This window comes from Schistocerca americana, chromosome 1 (assembly GCF_021461395.2).
Source record: "Schistocerca americana isolate TAMUIC-IGC-003095 chromosome 1, iqSchAmer2.1, whole genome shotgun sequence".
In the NCBI taxonomy this organism is placed as follows: domain Eukaryota; kingdom Metazoa; phylum Arthropoda; class Insecta; order Orthoptera; family Acrididae; genus Schistocerca; species Schistocerca americana.
This window is the reverse complement of record NC_060119.1, coordinates 93,351,259-93,362,278: the sequence shown is the minus strand read 5'-3', so window position 1 is coordinate 93,362,278 and position 11,020 is coordinate 93,351,259.

Genomic DNA, 11,020 nt, shown 5'->3' with positions numbered 1-11,020 from the left:
GCACTACGTGGCGTTACCAATATAAAAAATTTAAACAGCCTACTTACATAGCCCCCATGCTCCCCACAAAAAATTTTACAAATTGTTTTGGGCAGTGGCCAATACAGATTTGAAAAAAAAATTTCATAATTACAATAGCAATGATATCAAATGCACACACTTATTGATACAATGTTGGTTAAAAGCTAAAATTTTCTCACAGTCCATAAAGACAGTCCTGATCATCCATCACAGTAAAATTGCAGTTTTTTTCTCAAAGTATGAGCAGTAAAAGAGAATGCACACAGAAGTAGTGGATTTCCATGCAGTCTTGAAGAAGTAGTGTTGTCCTTCCAACGGAAAGACAGTGCTGACTCTTGACATGCAGACAGCTAATCGGCCGCAACAGAGCTAACCCACAGCAGAGTCAGTCGAAGTTGAAGAATGTTGGTAGGTAGGTCATCACAGAGCAGACCCACTGTAGTCCTGGTAGAGTGTATGGTATTGGTGGGCCACCAGAGGTGCAGACCCACTGCGGTCCTTGTAGAAATAATGGTACTGGCGGGCCATCAAAGATGTAGACCCACTGTAGTCATTGTATAGACGGCCAGAAGCCATCTGTTGCGACTGTGCAGGTGCACAATCGCCATCGAAGAGTCTTGCGGACAATATAGCAAGTCCATGAACCACCACTTGTGCACTCACAAAATTTTTTTTTTGAAATGCCCTTAGAACCAGCAATGCTGTTAATCAGTCCCTTGCTGACTTATTAACACACGTCCAAACACTAACAGTCCCTACTTCTCACATATTGTCCATATACTATGACCAACAGCAACGTGTGCAGTGAAATGTAACTTACCTAATTTGATGAACTGGTGTCAGTTACAATTTTATAACATAATAATACAATAACAAAGGTACAAAATACATCATTAAAAACATAATAATACAGATAACATTTGCAGTAATAGGGGCTTTACAAAAGAATAGAAATAAACATATACATCAGTGTTACAGGAATTATGACATAAGTAAATACATAAAAGATCAGAATAACTTTTGAAACATCAACTTCACACATGAGTATTAAAACAAAACAGAATAAGTAATGTCTAGACATCTCTACAAAGTAAATAACATATTATCAGAAACATTCTACAACGTAACTGTCATCAGATAAACACATAAAGACAGGAAGAACACAAATACCCAAGGGTACACAAACACATAGTGGGATAACACATGAGGAAAGGGCAGGGTTTGTTTTCAGTGTAACATTTAGTACTGCAGTCCAACCGAAAACTTCATTCCATATATCTTTCCTCTTATTTCAACATTTGTTTCCACCAAAAAAATTCTATCCAAGCATGCATTCTATATTTATATGTTCACACATTTCTTACCTCATTATTTATTTTCCATTATTTTACCTCATCATTTATTTCCAAGAAAATCCTACCTAAACTTGTTGTCCCTAAACCCTACTATTTTTGTTCATATCCTCTTTCAAAATACTTTTTTGGCCAAACCATTTTCTTACAGCTTCTCAATGCATTTCTTCCAATTCATCACAACTTGTTCTCTTATATGGCCTACCCCATCTTAAAGCTATCTTAAATCTACTGAGCTCAGATGCTAAACTGAGGGACGAGGCAATGCAGCAGCACAAAACAATTAACACAAACAGCAAACTTTTTTTTTCATATCCTCTTTCAAAATACTTTTTTGGCCAAACCATTTTCTTACAGCTTCTCAATGCATTTCTTCCAATTCATTACAACTTGTTTTCTTATATGGCCTACTCCATCTTAAGCTAACTTAAATCTACTGAGCTCAGATGCTAAACTGAGGGACGAGGCAATGCAGCAGCACAAAACAATTAACACAAACAGCAATGACAAAAAATGCAAATTGGCAAAGCAAGCAGCAGTAAATCTAAATTAACAGAGAAAATGCAACATTACAACTAATATGAGCCAATGTGCAGCAACAAGAAAAATAAATCGGTAGTAAAACTGGCTTAACAGAGTAATACAAAGTGAAATTCAGTAGCATTATGCCTGGCACACAGCAGCAGCAAATGCTATACAGCGAGCGCCACTACTGCCAGCTAAATAAAAGATTCAAACTACTGAAGGCACCAACTACTGATAGGCATAGTTTGCAAATGAAAGATTTTGATAGAGAACAAACAATGTATTTACATTACTAGTGTTCAAAAGTCATAATATGTATAGCAGTTCATGACATCCAGTCTTACAAATTTCAAAACTCCGCCATTTCTCACCCCACATCCACCACTGCTGGCGGCTCACCTCCAACTGCGCAACGCTACGCGCCTTTAACATCCAGCTGCCCAACACTACAATGGCAGACAACAATGCAAACTAGCCACAGACTCCACACAGCACAGCCAGTGATTTTCATACAGAGAGCTACGTGGCGTTACCAATATAAAAAATCTAAACAGCCTACTTACAACGTCCCCATCAGTTGACTAAGGGATGGAGACGTGGCTGCACGATCCGTTACAGCCATGCGGATAAGAAGCCTGTCATCTCTACTGTTAGTGATACGAGGCCGTTGGGATCCAGCACGGCGTTCCGTATTACCCTCATGAACCCACCGAATTAATTTTCTGCTAACAGTGATTGGATCTCGACAAACGCGAACAGCAATGTCGAGATACGATAAACCGCAATAGCGATAGGATACAATCCGACCTTTATCAAAGTCGGAAACGTGATAGAACGCATTTCTTCTCCTCACACGAGGCATCACAACAACGTTTCACCAGGCAACGCCGGTGAACTGCTGTTGGAGTATGATAAATCGGTTGGAAACTTTCCTCATGTCAGCCCGTTGTAGGTGTCGCCACCGGCGCCAACCTTGTGTGAATGCTCTGAAAAGCTGATCATTTGCATATCAGAGCATCTTCTTCCTGTCGGTTAAATTTCGCGTCGGTAGCACGTCATATTCGTGGTGTAGCAATTTTAATGGCCAGTAGTGTATGTAGTGCATCAATTCTGCGAATGGAGAAGTTTTGCGTATTATCGACATCAATATTGGCAAGATACAGGTCCCAGGAATTCCAAGACCGTATCAGAATCTCTACAGTAATTCGTCAGACTAGGCTGGACGTACAAAAAGAAGCGACCAGGGGACTTCAGTATATATATGTAGAGAGAGAGTGAAGATTTAATAAAACATTTTTATTTACTTACTGAAACATCACTACAACTTACATTTTACGTTAGCATGCCGTAATGTTCGTCTATTATGGTTTTGACAGGTGATGAAAGCAATGTATGTTCAAAGGTAAGATATTTTCTATGTGATGTAATACACTCTAACACGTTTCAGATTATTTATTTTACATGTAGTGTGAAATCATGCATCTTGCAGAATTTCATGAGAGTAGATCGACGGGAACAACCCTACAGATTCTTGAGAGTGAATTTTCGAATATCAGGATATATGACATAAATGGCCGTGTCTTTTGACTGAATGGATTTAGAAGTTTACAATTTTTACACCGACAAGGGACCACTAACATCGGTATGTGAAATAAATTTGAATTTGATACGCCAAACTTTTCTGGTGGTGAAGGATTGTAACAGACGAACAGACAGACAGAAAATGGACAAAGAATATTTTTTCGTGTGATACAATTAAAAATTACCAGTTTTAGTATTTGTTCCTTTTCTTGTACTTTTAAAATTAGCTTCTTGCCACATTTTATGATACTAGGTCAAAGGAAGCATTCTACAGGTTTTGATGAGTGAGTTTTCTCGTATCAAAATATGTATATAAATGGACGCATATTTTGCTTACATTGACTTAGAAGGTCAAAACGTTTACACCACCCAGGGTCCTTTACATTAGTATGTGACATAAATGTGAATTCGGTACGCCAAGCTGTTCCAGAAAACACGGACGGACAGACAAGCAGACACATAAAAATGATAAAAAAATATTTTTCGTGTTATAAAATTACAAATTAGCAATTTTCAGATTTTTGTTATTTACTTGTGCTGGGAATTCTTGCTTATTGCCAAATTTCATGCCGGCCGCAGTGCCCGAGTGGTTCTAGACGCTGCAGTCTGGAACCGCGAGACCGCTACGGTCGCAGGTTCGAATCCTACCTCGGGCATGGATGTGTGTGATGTCCTTAGGTTAGTTAGGTTTAATTAGTTCAAGTTCTATGGGACTGATGACCTCAGATGTTAAGTCCCATAGTGCTCAGAGCCACTTTAAGCATTTTGGAACCAAATTTCATGATTCCAGGTTGATAGGAAGCACGCTATAGGTTTTGATGAGTAAGTTTTCGAGTATCAAAATATGTTACATAAATGGTCGTGTCTTTTGATTGCATTGACTTAGAAGTTTATAATTTTTACTCTGCCAAGGGATCACAGACTTCAATATGCGACATAAAATTTGAACACCCGTTCCTTAGAAGAAGGGTTTTTAACGGTCGGGCAGACAGACAGACGGGCAACTAAATGATTCTATAATGGTTCGATTTTTACATTTTGAACCACGTAACCCTGCAGGCAACACATATAGATGCAAATAAGGGCAACAGTGGCTCTACAGCACTGCCTAGCGGGAACCTGATAGCCACGGCCCCACTTACCCACTGGCTGTGTAATTAGCACGACGATGGAGCCGACTCACCACAGGTGGTGTCACAGACAGGTGCCCGGCGCCCGAAAGCCCGACGGCCAAGTGGATGCGCGCGGCCGCCCGGTAGGCAGGTGGGCGCACGGACACGACAGCACGCGACAGCGCAGCCTCCCTGGGGAGACCGGCCACGTGGCCCGCGGTAATCCTGGACAGCGGCTGCGGGGGCGGCGGGAGCGGTGGGGGCGGCGGGGGCGGCGCCTAACCCGCACGTCCATCCAGGGGCCTAGCGGCGGCCCCGCGAGGCGCTGTGATGGATGGCCGCCGGGATTTGGCGCCAGGTCGACGGCCGCGGCAGGGTGCACTCTGGTCTGCAGACTGCAGTCCGCGCTGCCTCCGGCGGCATCCATCTTCCGGCAGTCCGGAGTACCGGCAGGCCCTCTGGCTGAGCGCCGACGCTCGTGTATCGCGGGCTGCCTGCTTAATGTGCCAACTCGAGCTGTCGCTGCCGCCGGCGCTCCTTAAGTAATGGAAGGCTCGCTGGGGAGGAACAGCGGCGGCGCCCGGCTGCCCGCGTCCCGTCCTGTCCTGTCCTGTCTGGACGCCTGCCGTCCCGTCGCACATAGGGTGTTCTGTCGCTAACTGTGCCTAATAAATCCATCGACAGCTCCCGTGGCTAAACAGTCCTGCAGTCAACCTGTCCAGAGAAAATCATCGCAATGAATCAGCGATTGAGACTGCATCGCGCTTCGCCACTCGTAGTCACCACGTCCTGTACTTCCCCGATGTCCTGTCTTCGTTGCGTCACTTTTCTTAGCATGGGCAAATAAAACTGGCCTAATCGATGCTTCGTGCACCTTAAGATAGGCAACCCCGTTTAACATCATCTGTCCTCCTTGGAGAAAATTTGGGTTGTCTACGTATATAAGTTATTTCATACTCGTCGAGTCTCCTTTCCGTAAGTCCCGTAAGTCATTGTTGGTTGTCTTTTATTGCCATTACTAGCTAAGTACAAGCAATTGCCCGGGAATGTATTTATTACAATCTCCTATCAGTACATCTCATCCTTCCCTCTCTCTGTGCCCATCTACTCCTCCACCCCTCTCCACCGCCACGCGGAGTTTCAGCATGGTTTAGGGCACCATCTCACGGATTGCGCGGCCCCTCCAGCCGGAGGTTCGAGCCCTCCCTCGGACTTGGGTGTGTGTGTTGTTCTTAGCATAAGTTAGTTTAAGTTAGTTCAAGTATGAATGTCTAGCGACCGATGACCTCAGCAGTTTGGTCTCTTAGGAATTCACATCCATTGGAACATTTGAACATCTCCTCCCTCTCTCTCTCCACCTCCGCCACTCACCACTCGCTATCCACCTCTTGCTGCCACTCTCTCCCTCCATCTCCTACTCCCCATCTCTCGGTCCTTCAGCTCTTCCCACTTTGTCCATCTGCTCCTTGCCTGTATGTCTATCTCCTCCTCTCCCCCTCTAATTCTAGCTCCTTTTCCCACTCTCTTTGCCGGTCTCCTTCTACCCCTCTCTGCCCGTCACCTCTTCCCCCTGTCTCTGTCCATCTCGTCCACCATCTTCTCTCACTTCATTGCCTCCTCTCTCCTTTCTCTCTCCTTCTCTCCCCTCTGCATCTCTTCCTGTTTCCTTTCTCCATACACCTCCTCCCCCCACTCTGTTAACCTCATCCTCCCCACTCCCTCTGTATATGTCTTCTTTCTCCAGTCTCTGTCCATCTCGTTCTCTTCCCTCTCTCCGTCCATTTCTGCCTTATCTCTTTTTGTCCACCTTATCCTCCCCTTTCCCGTGACCAACAACTTCTTCCCCCTTGCAATATGTTGATCTCCTCCTGCCTCGTTCTCTCACCACATTATCATACTCATCCCAAAAGGAGGCTGACTGTTTTTGGTGTCAATTTCATTCCACATAATAACTAAAACTTGTTTGATTTCGTTCCAGTAGTTTAGGGTGAACTTTTCACCTGTGGCTTTTCCCACAAACACGTATGTCAAATATATTTCACACAAATTTAACGCATTTTACACTTATTTGTATACGTATTATATCTGTATCACTTGCAAATTTCCTCCTACAGTTTCATTTTCATGCATCTTAGTCCATATGACGTATTTCCTGAACTCTGCTCTGTACAGTGATACATTTCGCAGGTGTATCCAATGGTATATTTATTTGCTACTGTCTGTGAAATGCGTTGTGAATAGAGTTAGTACCAATTCAGTAATAAACTGAAACTTCTTGCACGTCGCGGCAGTTCTATTGCTCATCTCAGTGTTTACGACGTCATACCTTCTGAACTATGTGTCGCTCAGTAATAGAATTTTGCTGGTACCTTCAGTCATACATATAAACACTGTCTGCAAAATGTACCGCGAATAAGGTTAGTGGTAAAGAAGTAATAAGTTAAAACGCCGTTCTTCATCCATCAATTTTACTGATGAACAGTGAAAACGTAGTAAGCGATAAACCTTTTCCCTTTCATCATTTTGTGGGGGTTAAAAGTAAGACAAAGTTTCCTAAGGTTTTGAAATTACGGGTCAAGTTTGCTGCAAGTCACTAAGCGCTCTTATTTTCAAATACTGGACGACTAAATATGAGTATTAGCACGTCATGGACAACACTAGCTTTTCCTCACTCATCCCCACGCCTTTGATAGGTAGATGGTTCTTATACCCACGGCGATTGTTTCCAGACAGAAAGTGATACGTGTACCAAATTTAGTTGAAATCGGTTTACTTGAAATCGGATCAATGGTTTACGAGGAAACGTGGAACATAGATACATATATATTTACTTACATACATTTTTATATTAAGTATGGATTCGGCCGACTCAGCAGTGTATGGGCTATGATTACCCAGCTGCATTTATATCTTGAGATTTTTCTTTCCTTTCCCCAGTGTACCTACATTCTGAGACTTTCGCATGCTCTTCTCGTGAGAAATCTCTTCGTGTTCTGCATGCTTTATCGTTGGACTGGTCTCCACGCCCTGTACTGGTCCCCTGAACCTTTTCTGTTTCCAGGATCATCTTCACTTGTCCCTGATTTCCCTTAATAGTCATTTACGTCTTTGACCCTCGGAATTATGTATTTGCTTGGCCAGCTGGTGTCGCACTAATTTCCTTTCACCAACATTCTGCCAACCCCTTAATTCTCACATATACATTCCACGTTCTTTTCTATATAGCTTCTCTCTAATACTTGCGACATACCAATCTCTACTCTCAGCTAACAGGATCCTCAATCAGATGTTGCGATATTGAAGAAAATGTACGCCACATCACCGTTAGCACCAGTAATTGTTCTGTCTTGACACACATACAGGCCTCATACTTTGACACCTCTCCCTGTCTCGTGCATTCCTCTTTTGTTGCGCGTACTCGTCCCTTTTCTCCCTGACACTGTCTGTTAGTTGGTATCTTCTTCTTTCTCTCTCACTCTTGCCCTTATTATTCCTTCAATTCCTTGCTGATATAAGCACTAACGTCTCAGTTGGAGTGGTGAATTTTTTTCTACCTTTTCGTATTCGTTTCTGAAAGCTTTTCACCCAACTCTTCTCAATACTCCCTCGTTCTTCAGCTTATCCTCCCAAACAGCATCCGCTACTTTCCTCCATACCTACATTTCCAGTGCCTCTAGCCTTCTTCCCTCATCTTTTCGGAAGGTCCAGATCTCTGCATCTCATAAAACTATGCTCCGTAATAGCATCTGATCAATCTACTTCTCCGGTTTTTATTCAGTAGTCCGTTTAGGAATTCCCTGCTTTTGTCGAATTCCTCCTGTTCTCAGTCTTATATCTGTATTAGAGCTATTTTGAATCTTGCAACCTCTTGTAGATCTTTTCGGTTTATCGTTCTTTTGGTCTTCTCTCCTTTTCCAACCAGTTTCATAGTTCTTTTTATATTTTTTAAAATTTATTTTAATTTCAAATTCTCTGCGTTTGCTGTTTAGGCCTTCTACGATTTCAGTAAGCACCTTCTCGAATTCTACCAACATAAGCCTGTCTTCAGCAATCTCTTGCCTCCTACAGACATTATTGTCGTTTCACCCATGCTCTTTTCTATAATCACTTCCAAGTAAATGTTAAACAGTGTACATAAAAGACAATATCATCACCTGAGTCCTCCTCCTGTTATTCCATTCCTAGACCATCCGTTAGACATTCACCAACTCTGACTCTAGATTCTTGGTTCAAGAGTAACTCCTCAAGCAATTTTACTTCTCTCCAGTCGATAAAAACTTTTCTTATCATAAATATCAGTCAATACCACCTCAAATTATCGAAAGCATATTCAAGATTAGTGAAAAACGGCTTAAATCTTCCTATTTCATAACCCTTTTTCAAACTACGTTTCTCCTCGACTCGTAGCAAGCCTATAGCATTTCCCTGCCCTCTTATGAAACCTCATGGTAACTACATAAACATTACCTATGTCATATTCTCAATTTATTATATTAAAATTGTGAATTATATATTGCAGTGGCTGAAGGAGGATTATTTGGTCGATGCCAGGGCACTCATAGAAGGGGAACGGTAAGGAAAAAGAACGAGCTCTAATGACAACACGGCATTGCTATAAACAAAGGTGATTCACAAACTGACATGGCATGAAAATCATGTAGCTATAGCGGGACGTCTATGGTGTTCGATGGTGGACGCAAAGAAGCTGCATTAATAGAGCAATAAAAAGAGATAAACGTAAGGTATTCTTATATTTCTTGCATTTTCTTTTTTTATTTGCGTTTTAGAACAGTTTTTGGTGTGGGAGCAACCTCTGTTGTCTTTGTGGAAGGTGAGTCTAATATAAAGTGGAGCAACAAATCACAACAATAAATAACAAGAACCTCCGCCATGCTGTACCTGAAATGCGTTTGTTCATGAAACAGAGATCAAACTCTGATAGAAGGAGCACTGCCTACAGTAGTGCATTAATACATTAAAGCCTATTTCATCTGTGGACTTCCGCCCAAAAAGCCAGCAATGTTAAATGCGTACAACACTCTTGTGTGAATGTCTGACGTTTCGTGCAAAATGTCAAGAAGCACACCAGGTGCAGTTACACAAAGCAAAGGAAGAACAGTCCGTAGCTCGTGGTCGTGCGGTAGCGTTCTCGCTTTCCGCGCCCGGGTTCCCGGGTTCGATTCCCGGCGGGATCAGGGATTTTCTCTGCCTCGTGATGACTGGGAGTTGTGTGATGTCCTTAGGTTAGTTACGTTTAAGTAGTTCTAAGTTCTAGGGGACTGATGACCATAGATGTTAAGTCTCATAGTGCTCAGTGCCATTTGAACCATTTTTTGAAAGGAAGAACTGGGTAGTTTGAGGAGGGTAATGAGAACTGGCAGTTGTTAAAAAGGCTGCTAGGAGGAGGAGATAGTCAGACAGTTGCACTCTGCATATAACCAATAGATTTGACCAACTGTCAGAGTTTAGTGAAGAGGAGCCTCTTGTAGCTGTAGGTGTAGGGAACATGCAGCAGTCCTCAGCAATTAGGGAGCCCAAGTCAGTTGTAAATTCTAACAGAAAGAAGAAGATTCTGCTGCTAGGTATTCGCATGGGAATGGTATAGGCCAGCAGTTTCAGGATGTGTTGAGGTCACCGGCACTGTGCAGGGTTGGCTCCAGTGACTAACAAAATAGCAGAGTTATGTAGGAATCTTACGAAAGAGGATCAAGTAGCAATTATGGGTGGAGCTGGGATTAGTCTTGATAGGGACTGGGAGTATGATGTAGGTGGTGACCTGGTAATGATAGCTACACACTACTGGTGGCACTAATGTGCACTTTGTGCAGCTGTTTGTGTCATGATCGGCGTCTTCTTAATGGTGCTGTTATGCTTGATGACATGGAGCTGGAGAAGGCGCTGATGGCTGAGGGCTTGGCTCACATAGCAACGGTGCCAGTTGAGTCTATCAAGAGGTCGGGTTTCTGCATCACAATGGGTATTGGAAGGGGGTCTGGCAAGTCATATAGGTTACAGTGTAGTGAATGATGATGGGATCACTCATGGAAAAATTCCTGTGGTAGCTGCACCTTTTTTAGATAGAAATCAGTTGATAGGTACCCCTGCTTCAAGGAAACTCCCGTAACAAAGGAATCACCTTCCAAGAGGACCAGATATCCAAGCAGTGAAGGAATTAGCATCATTCATCAAAATATGAGAGGTGTTAGAGATAAAATTAGTGGACTGCTTAAAGCCGTTGACTCTGACATTTTTTGATACAACGGAGCACCATATAAACAATTTGACAATTCAGAGGCTTCCTTTACCAGGATACAGATTAGCTGGCTGTTTATCAAGGAATTATTTGCGTAGTGGGGGAGTGATCTTGTACGTAAAAATACAGTATTCCATTCGAGTCCATAGAAATATCTCGGCACTGCACTGAAGTTT